The 20738-nt window shown below is 37.6% G+C and overlaps 1 long non-coding RNA gene across 3 annotated transcripts in view; it reads right to left on the reverse strand.

Annotated features, from left to right (window-relative positions):
* LOC110257266 overlaps positions 1–8244 on the reverse strand; it is a 377151-nt gene extending 368907 nt beyond the window's left edge. The window contains exon 1 of one of the 3 annotated variants that reach the window (XR_002339658.1): positions 7612–8244. This is a non-coding gene — a long non-coding RNA (uncharacterized LOC110257266). The remainder of the gene's footprint in view (positions 1–7611) is intronic. The other 2 variants (XR_002339659.1, XR_002339660.1) reach the window with 2 other exon arrangements.

A 20738-nucleotide genomic window follows, 5' to 3' on the forward strand; every position in this document is an offset into this window, starting at 1 on the left:
GCAGTTATGTGTCTAAATGAGAAAATACAGTGAGAACACTGTCAAACACTTAGTTGAAAGGCACAAGGTTATTTCAAAGCACTTCAGCCAAAGTACTCAGCACCTTTGCCTGAAAATAAAATACAGAAAGCTTTTTAACTCAAGCATAACTTCCTGTAGCTAACAGTAGAAAGTTACCCCACCTTTTTGTGGCCAAATATTAAGATTTAGTCAAATAAAAATTTAGATGATACATGAAAAAATAGTATGTGTATCTAAAAGGAACATAGATTTTTTTCAGATATTCAGTACTGTGTGATAGACTAATTCTAATTTTTAATTGCATGACCACACCCATGGCATATGGAAGTTCTCAGTCCTCAGGGACTGAATCCAAGCCATAGCCAGGATCTATGCCACAGCTGCAGTAGTGCTGGATCCTTTCACTCAGTGCTCTGGACTGGGGATGGAACCTGCACCTCAGCAGTGAACCAAGCCACTGCAGTCTGATTCTTAACCCACTGCACCATGGTGGGAAATCTAACTGTAATTTTTAAACAAAGGCAAGGGACAAGGCAATACATATACTCATATTTGCCCAAAGATTTTAGAGTTTATTAGCTATCATTGACCTCTAAGACATGGCAAAAGCCTTATTGATTCTCGCACTCTGTGATTATTATGATTTTTCTGTGAACTTTAGGGCATGAGCTTATGCAAAAGGCGTAATGTTCTAATCACATATGTGACCACTCCCATGCCTACCATATTCTACAAATGTCCCAATTGCCAGTTATTTCCAGTGGCTGTGGAAGAAAACTTAGTAATAATGTTGTTTCACAGCAGATGAAAGAAAGACCTTTCTCAAAGGAGTGAAAAAACTGGCAAAATCATAAAAAGTGCATCAATAGGTTTTGATTAAAAGGGAAATTCAGATGATAATCACAGAGACATCTAGAGGGGGCTTCAAGAAAATGAGACACAAGAGAAAAAATATCAACCTCACAGAGGTGTTAAAATTAATAGAAGATGCTACAAGGGAGTAAGTAAAATTTTTGAAAATTTAGCAAAATTCTCTAATATGAGAGCCTTGAAATAGTTTCACCCCTTTGAAAACATTTGATGTATTAACTGAAATCATGAACCACCAGAGGGAACTCTTCATTCCAAAAACAAAATGATTCCCTTTTAAGCTTCAGATTCAGCCACATCAGTGCACAGGTGTGTGTATTAGAGGAGGATTAAACTAAATGGTAAAAGCTCTGAATCATGAGGCAAAGGATCCTGATATTTTTGTATCAAGCTCTCTCTCTCTAGGGCTGGAGTTAACGTTTGCTTTCTCTTGTGACAGACAAAGATTGGGTACTTTGATTAGACGAACAATGTCAGAAGAAATCACTGCCATAGGAGGATAAGGTAGGCAGAAAAAAGCATGTTTTCCAGTGTCTCAAAGATAAAAGATCTGAAAATAAGTAAAATGTTCTGTTGCTGACACTTCAAGTTTTCAAACAAAGTCAAGACTTCAGTGGTCATACTCTTGACTTGTAAATAAGCATTTGAGTTCATAAATCTTCTATTTAGCTGAAAGTCATTTTCCCATCAGGGGAGTTATGAACAGAGTCAGCACACAGATCCCCTACTTGCCTCCCATGTTATCAGACAACTTTCCTCCCCAAAGCAGCTAAGGCAGCTGTCTTCTTTCTACGGCCTTCAAGAAGAACAAACGAAACAAGCAAGTAGAAACCCAGGCTAATTAAAGCCAACAGCTGTGCACAAAATAAATTTTGGAGCAAAACTTTTATTTATTTTCAGTACCTCTGAACTTGAACCTATCTCCTCAGAGCCTTAGCTATCCCCCTTCAATATGATATGCTAAGGGTATTACCAATGGTCTCAGGAAGTGTTTGTAGGAGCCATTTTTCAAGTTAACTCCAAAGTCATTATCACACCATCCTTGCAAATCACCTGGGCAGGAAGCAGCCCTCTGTGGTCTCAAGCCACAGCAGCATGCTCATCAGGCACAGGACCTGGGCTTCCTGTCAGCAGTCTGTTATTCCTGACAAAGCCGTCTGCAGCCTCTGCAAAGACGGGAGCATCTCTCTCACTGTGGATCTTTTTCATGAATATTATATTCGGCAGCCAGTCTTTCAAACTACCCCATGGCAGCCATCTGTCAGTCCTCAGTAGAATAAAAAGGATGAATCTGAAGATGAGCACTTCAATGGGAATTTCCCCCAAATATCAAAGACATGATTTCCTTATAAAAGTCTTTGCAGACATAGAGTCCACATGGGCAGAAATGACTCTATTGTTTACTCTGCAGATCCTGATTTTTATTTGGGAATTTTTTTTAAATAGACACAACAGGCTTCTGGTGTCCTAGAGTAATCTGCCTATGGAAAAATTACTGCAAGAAAATTAAGATATTATATATACTGGCCCCAAATCAACCTGTACCTCCATGAGTACCTCCTCTCTGAGACACATCTGAGAGTGTGTCTCAAATACCCTAAATACAATCACCTGTGAATTAAAGACTATAAGCACATGACCTTTCTCTAGGAACTTTACTAGTTTGTTCTAAACTCTGCCCAGAAACCAGAGATGGAAAGTCTCGAAGCCTCAATTCCAAACCAGAGCTATGCCTCATACTAGTAATAAGTATATATATTTAGAAAACATTTTTATAGCAAACACAATCTGAAGGTAGGATAATCTGTAAGATTTAGAACAAACAGGGTTTATGTGCAGGTGTTAACAGCCACATCTGCTTGAGTATCAACTAATGCAAAACACTGTTACAGCCTGGGTGGCTATAGCAACCTCTTTGCAATGATTAAGCCAGGGTGAGGTAATAGGAGAGGGAAAGGAGAAGGTAGATTAATCTGAACTGTTACTGGTATACAGTTACTAAAAATGAAAGAGGATAAAAGGAAACTTGAACAATCTGTCAAATAATAAAATTCATTATTTGCTTGGAGAAGAGGGATCCATTTTTCCTTATCATCTGTTCACTTCAAGAAAGTATTTAATAAACATCACCATCAGGACTGCAGACAAATAGAGCTTTGTTTAAAATGAGTAAACAAAAGCTTCTCGCTGAGATGATTTATGATGTTTCCAAGAGGAAAAGGACCAAGGGTCTCTAGCCTATAACATTTTTGCAATAGTTCTTTGTCCTATTACGTAAATACTACTAGCAGCCAAGAATGACCCTGAAGATCTCACACTGTAATAAAATACAGTACACACCTTGGTGTTGTGAGTTAAGACTGAGTTTAGTTCAGACCTACATTTCTTATTTGGCTTCAAAAATGAGATCAAAATAAGGTAACCATTTTGCAAACTGTAAGCTAAGCTGTATTATTACTATTTAAAAATTAATTTCTTTGTTAAAGAAGGAACAAATTGTCCATCTAAAATAAACATGGCATGAACATGGCTTTTTTTTAATATTGGAAACAGCACAATTAATATAGAGGATAGTTATGCACAGTTAACATATTTTGCCTGAAATATATGGAGGGAAAAAAAGAAAAAAGTCCTCTCATAAACTAGATTCAAAATCCTGCACCAAAATTAATAAATGCATTCTATGTGATTTTCTTATTTACTCATCCTTAAACAACAAACTGGGGTGCTAACTAGTAACTTCCCAGTTTTTACAAAGAGAACTTAGCTTCAGAAACTAAAAACGTTCAGAATTTCCTAAGTGGTAAGGTCAATGCTCAAACCCAAGATTTGATCCCAAGTCATATATTACTCACCAAACGGTACACCTACTGTCTTAGAAATTCTTTACTATTCTATAAACATTAAAATATCTGAGGTTTCTTGAAGCAACTGTCTTTGTTAGTTCAGTGCTCATACATGGATTTAAGAGAACACCATGTTTCCCATGAAGGTCTGTTACGTACTGTACAAAACTGGAGGGGTTCTGTTACTGCCTACCTTTATTCCCTTTGCCAATTTATTATCTTTTAAAAGATGAAGGAAACCATGAAGACTCATCCAACTTCTGATGGAATTTTCAGGAGCACTCCATATTTAATGGGGTATAACTAGATAGCCTCGGAGCAGCTAGGCTCTTCCCTAGCCTAGGTATGACCACCATTTCATTTTGTCCTGTTGATTAGAATGTAACATCAAGTACTAAAGGAAATAAATAGCTTAATTATATCATATGGTAGGATTTATTTCAGGTAAATCAAATTTTATGTATTTATTCATTTTTTTCTTTGTTTGAAGTGTAGTCAATTTAGAACTATAAGGAAGCTTAGCTTAACAGAAGCAAGGGACCCAGGTTAGGTCCTAAAAATGACATTACCACCCATTGTGGTGGTTCCTGGAGCCCAGAAACATTTGCTCTTGAGTTTTCTGGTCAGAACCTGTTTAAACTGTTTTTCTGGTAGCAAGTTCTCTGTGGCATACTTCATTATTTGGACCTAAAACTTCATATCCCATTACCCCAGTAACTAATTCATGTAAACCATATATTAGAGTTTTTAAAGACAAATCTGATGGGTACTTGAACAAATCCTCTGATCCAGGATTCAACATTCAATGATTTAATTAGCATATACTGGGACTAGGGTAATTGGTTCAGAGAGGGATAACTGCCCCAACTCAAGCTAACTAGGCACTGACCCAGAACTTCTGCTTGACTGTTACAGGGAAGGTAGACCCATAATCCCATTTAAACATGAACAGGTGAAAGAATGTGACACCTAAAGCTGCTATGGACATCCCTGTGACTACAAGAGAGGGTCCAGTGAATAACAAGGTCAACACAAGTAAGACGGAGAGTTGAGATTGATAGAAGTAGGTTCTGGTGACAGGATTTGAGCCTCTATCTTAGCTGAGTCTTGCCCTGAATTTCCCAAATCTTTAAGCCAATTAAGAACATTTTAAGTCAGCTGAGATTAGATTTTCTGTTAGTTGCCACCAATATCTTTCTTATATTTAAAAAAACCTTAAGAAGGAAAGAAAGTCAGAAGGCACAAGGAGGAGGCTATGGACATTTTAATTGAATATATGTTATTCTGATAAATTAGCAGGGTAGACCATCTACTCAAAGTAAAATAAAAGCGGTGGGGAAAACGTTTGAATATTCATTTTTTTTTTTTTATCCACTTATATATAACTAGGCAGATAGTTGCAGGACTGGAATTTTGCCGAGGGAAAGATTTAAAAGAAAACTCAAAAGAGCAACTAAATTGAAGGACCAGAAGATCTAGGTTAATAGTAAAGAAAAGGAAACTGGAAAAGGATCAATACATTGGCAGATAAGTAACTTTAGATTTGGAGTTGTTTTATATAATTGATGATGAGGACCAATGAGGTCTGCTCCTTCTCCCATCTGCCCAATGTAGAATATGAGAATGAACAGCTTTCCTTGAGAAGTCTGAATGCAGGTCACTCTAAGGAGGAAGCTGCTTCCCGGGTGGCAGATAGGAGACGGAGTTGATAGGGATGGCAGATAGGAGAGGGAGTTGAGAGACAATCTTTTGACATTAAACAGTAATAGCCAAGATCTTTTGCATTTTGACCTAGAGTACAACCCAGCTGAAGGGCATTACACTTCTCAAAGCTACCATTTAGAAAGAATATTAACTTTCAAAGATAGATCCTAGGGAGAGAAAAGAAAAGGTACATAAAATTCCTAAGAGTCTATGTTGGGACAGATGCTAAAATCCAAACAATGATTTACAATGTTTGAAGGATTTTCTTTTCAAAATATCTATGTAGGAGTTCTGGCTCTGGTACAGTGGGTTGAGGATCTGGTGTTGACACAGCTGCAGCATAGATTATAGCTGTGGCTTGGCTTTGGTTTTGATCCCTGGCCTGGGAAGGTCCATTATGCCATGAGTATGGCCAAGAAAGAAATATATATATATATATCTCCAGATAAATGAATATGGAAGGCAATCTATAGCAACTCTTTCCATTGCTATGCCAAGTCAAGAGGGAAAAAGTTCAATACTGATTTTCTCAGCAAACTGCTCGGCATAACCCCCTGCTTTCAAAGGCATTTATAGTGGAGGGTACCCCAAACCAATAAAAATACGGAAAGAGTATCACAATGCAGTAGGTCACAAGGCCATATAAGCAGTGTGGACTTCTCATTTCCCTTATATGCTACAAAATGCAGTAATTATATTTCCTATCTTCTTGCTAATACTTAAAATAAAGGATAGTGTTTTCTTTATCCCCCAAACAAAACAGTATCATATGGTTGGCATATAGTTGATGATTAGTAAATAAATGATTTGAATCAGATGAGGGAGAGTTCGTCATGAACAGGAGGAAGCCTTAGCATGCAATCCTGAGCCCTCTGTAATCTAGTTTCCTCATGACTATCACTATTGTCTTCCACTGGCTTTAAGATAAAAAAACCTATTTTCTCTACTAGAGGTAATGCAAGGTTATGCCAAATGAGCAGTACATAGAAATTTGAGATTCTGATTCCTATCTATCTCCCCAGCCTTCTCTCTCTACTTGTTCCTTTTTTTGCTGAATTACTTGCAATTTTCCAGACAGCTCCCATATGTCATGTCATTGTGCTTTATCTTTCTCTTTTGTCTGGGATATTTTTCTCCATCTCCATTAATATGGATGTAAACAAATTTCCAGGCTCAAGCATTTTTTCTACCTAGCCTTTCCTGAAGTCCTACCAAATCCACTCACTGGGTCCTCTACTTGCTCCACTACTGTACTATTTCTATTTTAATGATTTACAAGTCTGTAAAACACTAGGGGACTCCAGACTCCTTTAAGGAATAGTCTTATTCATCTTGCATCTCCAGTGATTAGTGAAATACATATCAATGCTTACTATAAGCTGGTGAATGAGTAAATGATCAAAATTTCATGCCTCAAAGACACCTATTCATGGAACACAATGACAATGAACTTTTCTTCCTATGGAAAGCAGAATAATGTACCCCACCTCTGAAGACATCCAGGTCTTAGTCCCAAAGCCTGTTAATATGTTAGGCTTCAAGGCAAGTGAGGTTACAGTTTTAAAATAATGAGTTTATCCTGGATGAGACCAATATAATCACATCGGGAGGCATAAAAGTAGAGTCAAAGAAAAATATGTGATGATAAAAGGCAGGGTCAAGGAGATACTACATTGCTGACTTCCAAGATGGAAGAAGGCCATTAGCCAAGGATGTGGGCAGCTCTTAAAGCTTGACCCAGCAAGGAAATGAATCTTCACTAAAGTCTCCAAAATGAATACAGCCCTGTCAATACCTGGCTTTTAAGCCCAATAAGACTTGCATCAAACTTCTAGCCTACAGAACTATAATATAATAAATATATGTTTATAATTTATAACACAGTAATAGCTAATATACTCCTTAAAGCTGTTTTTGTGTTTGACTTCTCATATGTCACTAGCCTCTTACTACTTAAATAGCTACGCCTATTAAGGATATTATGGACCAAGCAATGTACTCAGCATTTTAAACTGTTTATTTAATATCTACGAATGCCATTCTCAGAGGAATGTAATCTGCATATTCTTAGATGAGAAAGCAGGCACTTAAAGAAATTAAATGATTTTCCCAAGAAGAAACAGTTAATAAACGCCAGTTTAAGACCCTTAAATACAGAAGCCTGACTCACCTTTGTGTGATCCAGTAATCTCCAAATCCTCTGTTCTACTGGAATCACATATACTCCCATCACAGAAAGAGGGAAGAGTCCAGTGGTCCTCAAAATGTCTTGTAGGCTTCTTGCAAAGAGATATTCTTCTGTTATCCTCCCACAACAAATTCCTCAAGAAGCCAGATTTAAATCACTGCTCTTAACTTTTTACTTTCTCTACTCCTTTACTAACTCTACTCCTTGAAATGGCAACAAACGCTTAGGAAAAGGCAAAATTTGAGCACATGTTTTGGCTTCTTGGCCCATCCTTTTTATTTGCTCCCCCACTAGGAAGAAAGGTAACCTTCCTGACAGGCAAAATTGACTGAATCTGATATCCCCTGGGTCACGTGTTCTGAAAGGCCGGAAGTGGGGCAGGATATTGCTTGTGAAAAGTAATTCAAACCTTTCTCACTTGGGCCACTGTAATTGAAGGTGGTTGATCAACTATACACTTCTATTTTCCACAAAGTATACCAGCTGTTTTCAGAGTATGGCCACCAGACCAGCAGCATTAACATCATCTGAGAACTTGTTAGACATGCAAATTCTCCATTCTGGCCCCAGGCCTACTGGACCAAAAACTCTGGGGGTGGAGCCCAGCAATGTAGTCGAATGAGCTCTCCAGGTGATTCTAATGTGCACTTAAACTTGCAAACCACTAGAGCAAATAGATCTTGCAGCCCCGCACCTCCACCCCAGCAGACCCAGTTAGAGCTCTCTTCTTTAGCTTCATAGCTACAAGAGAAGAAAGCACCACGTTTTAAATCAAGCAAGTTTTCAGTTCCGTTGACTCTATAGCTCTTTATTTTGAGGTTTGAGGATCCTAGTCATTAATAATGCCAATATTTTGCACCCTATATGCTAGCATTATGTTTATATTCCACTAGATAGAAGCAGCCTGATGGGCAGGATAAATGTGTCATATTACCTAATCTTTGTCACATGGAGCACTGAACAGAAAAATTAATACAAACAAAAACCGCCAACTACTAATTGACATCAAGGATCACAATGAAATATGGGAACTTTTTGAGCTGTGGAGGTTACAGCAGCTTGACTGCAGCTGCTAGTGCAAGCACAACTGTGGTGAGCTCGATTAAAAGTGTCCCAAATACCATGTAGAAACAAAAATAAGCAAGTTTAAGCACACAGAGGTCAAGGTATTAGGAAATAGGCTTTTACTGAATTTCAATCCAAACTTTAGGTCTCAAGAGTGAGTAGATAGCCCAAGTCACTAAAGGATGAAATTTAGGACTAAATATGGATTTGTACAACATATACAAAAATACAGTTTTTTCAAAAAACAAAACAGGAGTTCCCTTCATGGCTCAGTAGTTAACGAACCCAACTAGTATCCATGAGGACATGGCTTTGATCCCTGGCCTTGCTCAGTGGGTTAAGGATCTGGCATTGCCGTGAGCTGTGAGGTAGGTCACAGACACAGCTTGGATCCCATCTTGCAGATCGCGAGGCTCAGATCTGGCATTGCTGTGGCTCTGGTGTAGGCCGGCAGCTCTGGCTCTGATTCAACCCCTAGCCTGGAAACCTCCATATGCCTTGAGTGTGGCCCTAAAAAAAAAGACAAAAAAAACCCCCAAAACCCTCCACTTCCCCCGAACAGTCACCACTTGTTCTCTAAATTATCTTGACTGTTTTTCATGAGAATGATGCACTTCAAGACTTCAGACTGAATTCAACCTATGATTAGTGTATTTTCATCAATTAATTTTATCAGTAAACATGTAACATGAGGGTACCATCATCTAAGGTGCAGTAAACCTCATGGAAACATTTCAGTTCCAGAGGTTAAGAAAGTTTAGAAAGATTTCCCTGAAACACCTTCTATAGGAATTGAGATTTGTCAGAGACAGAAAAAAAGAAAAGACTTACATTAAAAATATGCTTTCGTCTTATAGTCAAGTTAGAATTAGTAGAAAGGTAGAAAAAAAAATTAACTAGCTAATGACCTAGAAGAATCTCCTCAGAAAGAAAAAAAGTTAATTCATTACTGGCTAGTAGGATATGACATGTAAAGGAAGATAAATTAAGTTGTTACAAGGGATTATGCATTATGGTTTTTGACAGGAAGAAGAAAACTAAGAAGAAAGGAAGTTTCTTAGAGAGCAAACCTTAACTGCCCCCAGTGGAATCCAGATACAGGAAAATGGTACCCAATGCTGCTAGAAAGGAGGATGCAGAACAGTGGTGGTATTGCCTCACAGTAGCCCTTGTTATTTCTTGGGCCTGAGAAATTCCAAAACTGAATAAAGAGAAGGTTTAACAGAGAAGCATATGGCAGAAAGTGTTGGTCCTGACTAAGCCTCTGGGGGCTCCAGCTGTGAAACAGCAAATTGTTTTCATTTATTTCAAGAGTTTGTTGAGGGTGAGATATTTACATAAACATAGGTATTATCAAGAAGAAATTTTGTAAGAGAAGGAATCCATGGGTCTTCCAAAAAAAGAGAATAGAAAGAGCTTGAAAATTTTTTTTTTTTTTTGTCTTTTTGCCATTTCTTGGGCCGCTCCCTCGGCATATGGAGGTTCCCAGGCTAGGGGTCGAATCAGAACTGTAGCTGCCAGCCTACACCAGAGCCACAGCAACGCAGGATCCGAGTCGCGTCTGCAACCTACACCACAGCTCATGGCAACGCCGGATCCTTAACCCACTGAGCAAGGGCAGGGACCGAACCCACAACCTCATGGTTCCTAGTCGGATTCGTTAACCACTGCGCCACGACGGGAACTCCTGAAAATTTCTTAAGGGCTTGATGGAGAAGGAAAACTACAGAGAGAGAAAGAGAAAATCATTCTCTTTTTCAGAGGAATCCTGTTATCCTTGAATGATGGGCTGAAACTTGGAATCACTTTGTATTTAATATATTTCTCTTTCCATGTCCCACTGTACTGATATCATGCTTTACCTTGGTTTCAGTACATGGATAGAGGAAAGTATTCATAGAAGAGACTAGTGAGAGAAAGGACAAGATGTTACACAACTGATAGTAGCCAGAAAGGATAAGAAGCCCTAGCCTCTCAATCACTCTCAGCCTCTGTCTTACCTGCTATAGAGCAGATGAAGGGACATGTTTTTAACTTGGAAGAGAGGTGCTTGAAAAGGGAAAAATGACAACAATTTTGGAGGAATCCAAATCACAACGGCTGTGAAACAGAAGTTTACCAGGCAGAACAGTCTGATGAATCATCTTCTAAAGCTTTGCGTGGTCGATCTAGCATAAATCCTTTAAATTAACTAAAGCTTAATGTATCTCTGTTTTCGTTCTCTACAACATCCTCAGTTATGTATTGTTTTGATCAGCTGTTTTTAATTCTCAGAGTTAATTTTTATTCTGGTCCTAATGAGATGTCTCATTGTTTAGAGTCATAAAGAGGTTTATGACATTGCTGTATCACTTTAAAAGATGTAGAGGGTATTTATTCTAATTTTATTATGTTCACTCATTTCTCCCCTTACTGGGTATTCATTTTATACAGCCGATCTTGCACATGTGCGAATACGTAAAACACAAACTTTGGAAAGACAGTTTTAGACTAGTTTATGATAGTCAAAACTTATTTTAAAAAACTGGAATCCTTAAAACAAATTATAAGAAAATTATCATCATAAATCAAGAAAAGAAAAAAAGATCACAAACATGTCCACTGAAGTCAACAAAAATGCCAATCAGAAATGCAAATTGCTCTCTTTTCCTACTAATCTGGAGCAAAAAAATAAAGTTTGGATACGTCCCTTAAATGACTCATTTTCCACAGTTGTTCTTAACTTTAGCAGAGTATTAGAATCACCAGGAAGCCTTCTAAAGTATTAGAGGATGGGCTTTTTAAAATATTGAGGCTGTCCCTTTTCTTCTAAATGTGATTTTATTGTAGCAACTATCACACTTTATGTTCTTATCTATTTAATGTCTTTGTCCTCCAATTCTTAAGTCCATTGAGGTCTGGGACTTAACTGTCTTTTTATGTTCAATGCCTGCTCTATATAGAAAACTTACTATATTTTTATTACATGGATGGATAACATTCATAATAGCTTTAGAGATGATTTTCTGTTCCTAGTTCAAAGTTATTCACCTTCTGGTTTTCAGAATTGTTCTGATTCGGCCCACCTCCCAACAAGTAAGGTATCTTTCTCCTTTATCTACTTAGCAAGCACAATCAAACTATGGTTTCCACCTTAATGTCATATTGTCCTTTTTCTTAGGAGCTCCATGGGATCACAAAGAATTCAATGGAGCAGGAGTTCCCTTCGTGGCGCAGTGATTAACGAATCCAACTAGGAACCATGAGGTTGTGGGTTCGGTCCCTGCCCTTGCTCAGTGGGTTAAGGATCCGGCGTTGCTGTGAGCTGTGGTGTAGGTTGCAGATGCGGCTTGGATCCTGTGTTGCTGTGGCTCTGGCGTAGGCCAGGGGCTACAGCTCCAATTCGACCCCTAGCCTGGGAACCTTCATATGCCACGGGAGCAGCCCAAAAAAATAGCAAAAAGACAAAAAAAAAAAAAAAAAAAAAAAAAAAAAAAAGAATTCAATGGAGCAAAATAATGTTTCTCAATCTTCCTTGAATACTAGAACTTGTGATTGTCAGTGACTTGAGAGTTAGTATTCACGGTATTCCTCAAATTTTAGAAATTGCTCCTCAAATTTGATTGATTTGCAAAAATTACAAGTTCTTATGCTTTTATTAAGATCACTAAACATAAATTCAACTTTTTTTAACCAAGAGAAGCAATACGATTTCCAGAAAAGCTGAACTTATCTATATCTAAATGAGTTCCTTTCATAATATTAAAATGATATATTTTTAATTTTTATGACAATATAGTTGATTTACAATGTTGTGCCAATTTCTGCTCTAGAGCAAAGTGACTCAGTCATACATGTATATACATTCCCTCTCTTATATTATATTCCATCATGGTCTATCTCAAGAGACTGGATATAGTTCCCTGAGCTATACAGGAGGACCTCATTGCTTCCAAGTGTAATTTTATTTTATTTTATTTATTTATTTTTTTTAATCTTTCTTTCTTTCTTTTTTTTTTTTTTTTGTCTTTTGTCTTTTTGTTGTTGTTGTTGTTGTTGTTGCTATTTCTTGGGCCGATCCCGCGGCATATGGAGGTTCCCAGGCTAGGGGTTGAATCGGAGCCATAGCCACCGGCCTACGCCAGAGCCACAGCAACGCGGGATCCGAGCCGCGTCTGCAACCTACACCACAGCTCACGGCAACACTGGATCGTTAACCCACTGAGCAAGGGCAGGGACCGAACCCGCAAACTCATGGTTCCTAGTCGGATTCGTTAACCACTGCGCCACGACGGGAACTCCCCCAAGTGTAATTTTAAATGTTATAGTTTGCATCTACTAATCCCAAACTCCCCTTCAATCTTACTTCCTCCATCTCCACGTTGGCAACAACTCCCAGTCCATCACACTCTCTTCCCACTCCCCCAAACACAAGTCTTCTGCTCAGGTCTGAGTCTTTTTATGTTTTGTAGATAGGCCTATTTGTGCCAAATTTTAGATTCTGCATATAAGAGATATCATATAGTATTTGTCTTTCTCTTTCAGACTTCATTCAGTATGATAATCTCTAGTTGCATCAATGGTGCTGCGATGGCATTATTTTGTTCTTTTTTATGGCTGAGTGATATTCCACTGGATGTACGTACCATGTCTTTTAATCCATTGATCTGTTGATGGACATTTAGGTTGTTTTCATGTCTTGGCTATCATGTATAGTGCTACTATGACCACTGGGATGCATGTATCTTTTGGAATTATACCTTGGTCCAGATATATGCCCAAGAGTGAGATCACTGGATCCTATGCTAGTTCTATATTTAGTTTTCTGAGGAATTTCCATACTCTTCCATAGTGGTTGTACCAATTTACATTCCCACCACCAGTGTAAGAGGGTTCCCTTTTCTCCACACACTCTCCAGCATTTGTTACTTGTTGAATTGTTAATTGTCACCATTGTGAGGTGGTACCAAATCATAGTTTTGATTTGCATTTTTCTAATGATTAGTGATATTGAGCATTTATTCAAATGCCTACATATCATCTGTATGTCTTCTTGGGAGAAATGTTTATTTAGGTCCTCTGCCTGTTTTTTGATGGGGTTGTTTGTTTTTTTACTGTTGAGTTGTATGTGTTGTTTGTATGTTTTGGAGATTAAGCCCTTGTCATTTGAATCATTTGTAAAGATTTTCTCCCATTCTATGTGTTGTCTTTTGGGGTTTTCTTTATTTTTTTAATGGTTTCCTTGCTGTGCAAATGCTTTTAGTTGAATTAAGTCCCATTGGTTTATTTTTGTTAAATAAATGCAAATAGGTTAGAATAGAGGAATTAAATCATGACCTATTACAGGCTTCATTCAGATTCTAAAACAGCATAGCAGCAGGATTAGTATGGAGATGAAAGAAAAGGTCCCACCTTCTCTTGTGATCACTATCAACTGCAGTAGCCCATTGCTCACGTGATGCTACATTCTGGGGGAGTTTAAATTTCATCTTCAGGCCACCTCCACCAGCCTCATACTTTCTCTCCAGCTCTTTCTGCATTTACTCAGGGGGCTAGATGCCCAGGTCACACAGAATAGGAAGTAGAGAAGGGAGGACAGTAATCTCAGCTTTTTCCCCTAAAGTGAACACTAAATACTAGAATGCACTGGAAACAAAAGTACCAGCAGTGTTCCTCAAATGTAGAAAGGGCCTCCTGCATGGGAATCACCTGAGGAACTCAGCAAAATTGGGGGTTTTGTGCTTATTAGCTATCTTCTGAGTCAGAATCTCTGAAACATTAGACCCAAAAGTTTACCTTATTAATGAGTTACGAGGTAATTCTTACATATCCTGCAGTTTGAGAACCACAGGATATAAAATTTGATGAGGGATTTTTTAATGAATGTTATTGCAGAAAGATGCACAGATTGTGTGTACATCTTGATGAATTTTCAGAAAGTGAACACATCCAGGAAACCAGCATTCATACCCAGAAATAAAAAGTGGGTTTTCACTGAACAATTTTGTCACAAGATAAGTAGTCTCTGCATGAAAACCAAAAGGAATTTTCAGATATGGATCATTATTTAGAGAAATCCAAGAAAATGCAAATGAAATTTTAAAATATATTCCACTTGAGTAAAAAAAATATTAAAATGCTTTAGTACAAAATTTATGTCCAGATATTAATAGTTTAATTGTCTAGTAACAACTAAACCAAAGCTACAACAAAACAAAAGGTAAAACAAAAACTCATTCAAATAGCAACTAAGAATATGATACCTGATAATAACATAAATAAGGATATTATAGTCCTCTGTAAAAAAAAAAATATAACTTCACCTAGATAAATAAAAAAACTTGACCAAACATAAACGTTTAAACTCCTAAAGTGCATAAATATTTTAAAAATAACAATTCTTGCACTATTTAGGTTGAACTAAATTCCTATGAAAATACTAGTAAAACTTTCCTTTGAATATAAAGAAATTATTTTAAAATTCATCTGGAAGGCAAAGGAACATTTTGAAACTATAAATAAAATTAAAATAAAACTTATTCTACTAGACGAATAAATGTATAAAAATGACATGAATTAAAACAATGACAAATTAACAAAAATAATATTTCATCAGTGGGACAATTTATCTCTTAAATGCAGACCCTACCTAGTGGTTCTCACACTTAAGCTGTCATAAGAACTACCTGGGGAACTAGGAAACAGCTACTTAGATGCTCCCCCCCACCTCCTGCACACATTTTTTTTTTTTTTTTTTTTTTTTTGTCTTTTTGCTATTTCTTGGGCCGCTCCCGCGGCATATGGAGTTTCCCAGGCTAGGGGTCTAATCGGAGCTGTAGCTGCCAGCCTATGCCAGAGCCACAGCAACTCGGGATCCGAGCCGCGTCTGCAACCTACACCACAGCTCACGGCAACGCCGGATCGTTAATCCACTGAGCAAGGGCAGGGACCGAACCCGCAACCTCATGGTTCCTAGTCGGATTCGTTAACCACTGCGCCACGACGGGAACTCCTGCACACATTTTTAAATCTAGTTTTCTAGACGGTCCCAGTCCAATATCTCTGAATGAGCCAACATCCTGAATAATGATATTGGCAGAGAAAATAAACTGTTGACTGTCCTAGGTCTCTAATTCCACAGTAACTCATAAAAGGAAATGTACAAGGAGAGATGCTACCTTTTACAAGAATAGGGACTATTGGAACAGAGAGGAGGTGGATAAGCAAGTACGTGGTTCATAAACTACACTAACCTAAGGGGGTCTACAGGCCTACATGGTTATAGAGGAATTCTTGAAAGGGCATAGCTATACATATCCATGAACTTCTGTCTAGTGTCTCTCTCTTTGTACTTACTGGGACATTAAAAGGACATATTTTGGGTTCCCTTTTATAAATCCAAGCTTTCATATTTATTCCCATTTATACAGTCTTCCTATCCAATAAAACACTATGGCACTTTTATGATTCTACCAACTATAGTAATAGAGTTTCAAGAAATTTTTATTATCTTATCATTCAAGGGATTGAATTACCATCATGGGCTAAAATAATAAGCTCTTACATACTCCTTTCTTTGCCACAATTCAAATTCCATTTGGCTTTTTGTTAGATATATGCAAGCCACATTAGGCACTGTCGCCATAATTATGCACTGAAACAGAGTGCTCTCTGTTTTATCATAAAGATGATTTAAAGAGACAAATCTGGGTTTTTAAATATTTCAAATTAGAATAATTATCTGGAAATTTTAAACAAATCATGTCATCATGCCCCTTCATACCATATGGGGATAAATATTCTTGATAAATAAAACAGCCAATAGGAAATATGAAGTAAATATGGGGATAAAAACTCTTAAGATTATATGTAAAACTTTTGCAGTTCTAAAAACAGTGGAATATATTGCCAAAGAACAAGTGAAAGATTGGACCTCAATAAAATCTGGAAAAAAAATCCAACATTTTAAAAGTCAGAAAATAAACTAGGTAAAATTTGCTTGAAAAACGTTGTCAGATAAAATTTTATTATGAATAATACAGAGTGCATACTAATTAACAAGATAAGTAATTTGGCAATATGTATCAAGAGACATAAAAAACAATCAATACTACCTCATTTGCAGCCCATAATTGTACTTTCAGGAATCAGAAGGAAGAAGGCAAAATGCACAAAATGGATGGAACTCATGACATACCAGAGACTCGAGCCACAGCACTGACAATTCCAGATACTTGACCCTAACTCACAAAACACCCATTTTAAGCAAGTTGAATCCTGTGACCTTACAGAGTTCCAAGAGTCTAAAATTATCCTGGTAGTTAACAGGCTATGAAGCCAAGAGGGAAGAGGGAGGGTCTGAGCCCACAGGACAATGATGCAGGGTAAGTTGAAATCAAGAACCAAGAAGACAGTCTAACAGAAGCACTCAACAAAAGGTATGATCTGCATCAACTGGCAGGCACCCAGTTCTACACTTAAGAGGCAAAGAGAGTTTGTTTGATCTGCCTGACACTGTTACCAGTCATAGATTACTTCCCTGTTTTCAGAAAGATAATAAGGAGGTAGAAAGAAAGGAGATGGAAAACAGGAGGCACTGGGTTGATGCCAGCTGTTTCAAGAGCTTTCTAAAAGGGCCCTGTGCAGAGCTCCCAGTGGGGCTCAGCGATTTAAGAACCCACCATAGTGTCCATGTGGATGAGGGTTCGATCCCTGGCCTCATGCAGTGGGTTGAGTGTTCAGTGTTCTGCAAGGGGCATGTAGGTCACAGATGCTGCTCAGATCTGGTATTGCTGTGGCTGTGGCACAGGCCAGCAGCTGCAGCTCCAATTCAACTCCTAGCCTGGGAACTTCCATTTACAGCAGGGGCAGCCCTAAAAAAAGAAAAAGGAAATAAAAATAAAAGGGCCCTGTAGCTTTTCAAGGGATTGGGAGTGGGGAGATACCAGGAGACACTGAGCTGCTTAGAAGGAAAGAAAAGCTTATAGGTATTAACCTGGTTGATGGCACTTTAGGGATTTGTATTTTCTTCTCTATACCTTTCATCCCTTCCAAGGTTAAAACAAATACAGCAATGTCCATTTTTTATAATCAGAAAAACTCATAAAACTTTAAAACATTCTTCCACATTTAGCTTGAAATTTTGATTCTGCCTTGGTATTCCTTAGGAGAAAAGAATTATCTAAAATAATGCTTTGTAAGAGATTAAGCATTAATATTGTGAAAGGGCAATAACTACAGAAGAATGTATTCTCTTTTTATCAATAGTCTGTGCTACTAAAGTCCTATGAGAATGCTAGACACCAGGCAATAAACACAATTTCTTTTCTATCTCAGTCCCATTCATACAAGCACGTTTTGTTACATTTTCCAAGGACAACATTTGGGAAAGAAATAATAAAGAGATAATAGAGCAAATGCATATTTTTAAATAAGATTATGAGAAATGCTTTTGCAGTAAACAAAAGCAAAAGAAAATCCCCAAGACACTGAAGCAATTTGTTGGAGAAAATGAATGAATGATCCATAATATATTCTGTAGCCTTTAGGAGCTGATTTAAAATACTTTCTATATATCTATTGACTAATTGTAAATATTGAGAATTCTGTCAATTTAACAGGGTAAAAGCAAGCTGAAATAAGCTACGTCTTTCATTGGGAGAAAATTGATGAAGAAACAATTTAACAAAACAATGGAGGAGATTTTTATATATGATAGTACAAAACAGTAGAAAAGTCTTATTTAAAACATAGTGGCTATAAATTATTTTATAAGCATCTTTAGAGAGGACCCAGGTGCAACACTCACTTCTTTCTCACTGTTAAATGGACTGTCATAATTTACATCTTATAGACTCAATTTCCAAATCTGCGGTCACATCACAAAATTTGGATAAGAATCAAATAAGAAAATGGAGTTCCCGTCGTGGCTCAGTGGTTAACGAATCTGATTAGGAACCATGAGGTTGTGGGTTTGATCCCTGGCCTCACTCAGTGGGTTAAGGATCCGGTGTTGCCTTGAGCTGTGGTGTAGGTTGCAGATGCAGCTCAGATCCCACGTTGCTGTGGCTCTGGCGTAGGCCTGCAGCTATAGCTCTGTTTAGACCCCCAGCCTGGGAACCTCCATATGCTATGGGTGTGGCCCTAGATAAAAAAGACAAAAAAAAAAAAAAAAAGAATCAAATAAGAATCAAATATGAATATTCTGTGTCCTGTGTAAAGCATTCTATGTAATAATATGGTTTATAACTATTCTCAAGTAAAGGCAAAATATTTAATGTAAAATGACAAAATTCATTAAAACAGTAGTTTCAGAAGAAAATGAAAAGCTATATTTTTCTCCTCCCTATTTGAAATAGATTGAATCATTCCTCAGAATGATAAATTTAACCAGCATTTAAACAGAGCCCTAAACTAGCCTGTATGTTATGATGATTTATAAGAATTATATAACTTTCATTCCATTTCTCATACAAAGCTCCAAAAATTTTCTAAGTGACAAGAATAGAAAATGTATCTTTTTATATTCATAACAAATCCCTTTCAACTACACCTGAGTTTATATTAATGACATGAATTTTGGAAAGAAGCTATGGATGGGGCCTGGTTTCTAGGAGAGCCAAGCAGTGATTAAAGAGTTGGAAATTTTAGCCCCACTTCCAAACCTCTAAGACAGAACACAGGTTGGAGATCAAGTTCAAATAATGAGGGAAAGAGAATGGGAGATAACATCATCAAGATGGAGGCATATTTCCCATCCTAAGAACATGGACTAGCAAGTATCTGTAGATAAGACACCAGTATAAAAATCTCAGAACATGGTGGTGAGGCTGAAGCATCTCTCAGGACCACAGAGACTGAAAAGACTGCATTAGAAAAACAAGAACCACTACAATCTAACTGCGCTGCCCATGGGGCAGGCACAGTGCTGCAGGGAAAACACACTCTACCCCAGGGCCAATTATTTCTCCAGTAGGAAAAAGGGATTCTAAGGCAGACTTCCCTGAGAGGTCCATTTGGATCTTGCTCCATGAGATTTAGGAGGGAACCTGTGGTACTCGCCTACTGGATTGTATTGCGATATAGATGAGGGGCAGTGCTAACAGCAATCAGTGCTGGGATGTGGGTAGACCGAGCTCCTCCTCCTCCTCCAGCAATGCTGGGTAGATATCTCAGCCAGTGGCTCTGCCCATTTACAGAGCCAATCCAGAGGTCCCCTCTGGCTAGGGAACTCAAGGCACAGTTCTTCCTGATTCAGGTCATATTAGGCCACAAAACAAGTCTTAGTAAATTTTAAAAGTTTGAAGTCATATATGTATTTTCTCCAATCACAATGTATTGAAACCAAATGAAGAGGAGCGAATACTCCCGAACTCATTTGACAAAGCCAGCATTTCATTTGATACTAAAGCTATGTAGTGGCTCTACAAGAATTACAGGCCAATGTCCCCAATAAATACAGATGCAAAAGTTCTCAATAAAATACCAGCAAACCAAATTCAACAGTACATTTGAAGGATCATATACAATGAACAAACAGTATTTATCCCTGGAGACAGGATGGTTTGACATATGCAAACCAATAACTACAATGCATCACATTAATAGAATTAAAAATAAAAATTATATTATTATTTCAATAGATGTAATAAGGCATTGAGCAAAATTCCACATCCACTCAAGATTTAAAAAAAAAAAACCACTCCTGACAAACATAGCATAGAAGAAACATACCTCAAAGTAATAAAGGTCATATATGACAAACCAGTTCAAAATTAATATTATACTACTGGCAAAAGATTGAACATTTTTCATCTAAGATCAAGAACAAGGCAAGGGTGACCATTCTCATCACTCCTATCCAACATGGTGCTAAAAAGTCCTAGCCAGAGGAATAAGGCAAGAAAATGAAACAAAAGAAATCAGCATTGGAAAGGAAGGCATAAAATCATGTCTACCTGCATATGACATGATTTTATTGTTATGATATAGAAAATCCTAAATATTTCACCAAAAACCTCTTAGATCTATCAACAAATTTAGTAGGATAATATCAACACACAAAA

Source organism: Sus scrofa, chromosome 16 (genome assembly GCF_000003025.6).
Source record: "Sus scrofa isolate TJ Tabasco breed Duroc chromosome 16, Sscrofa11.1, whole genome shotgun sequence".
Classification (NCBI taxonomy): Eukaryota; Metazoa; Chordata; class Mammalia; order Artiodactyla; family Suidae; genus Sus; species Sus scrofa.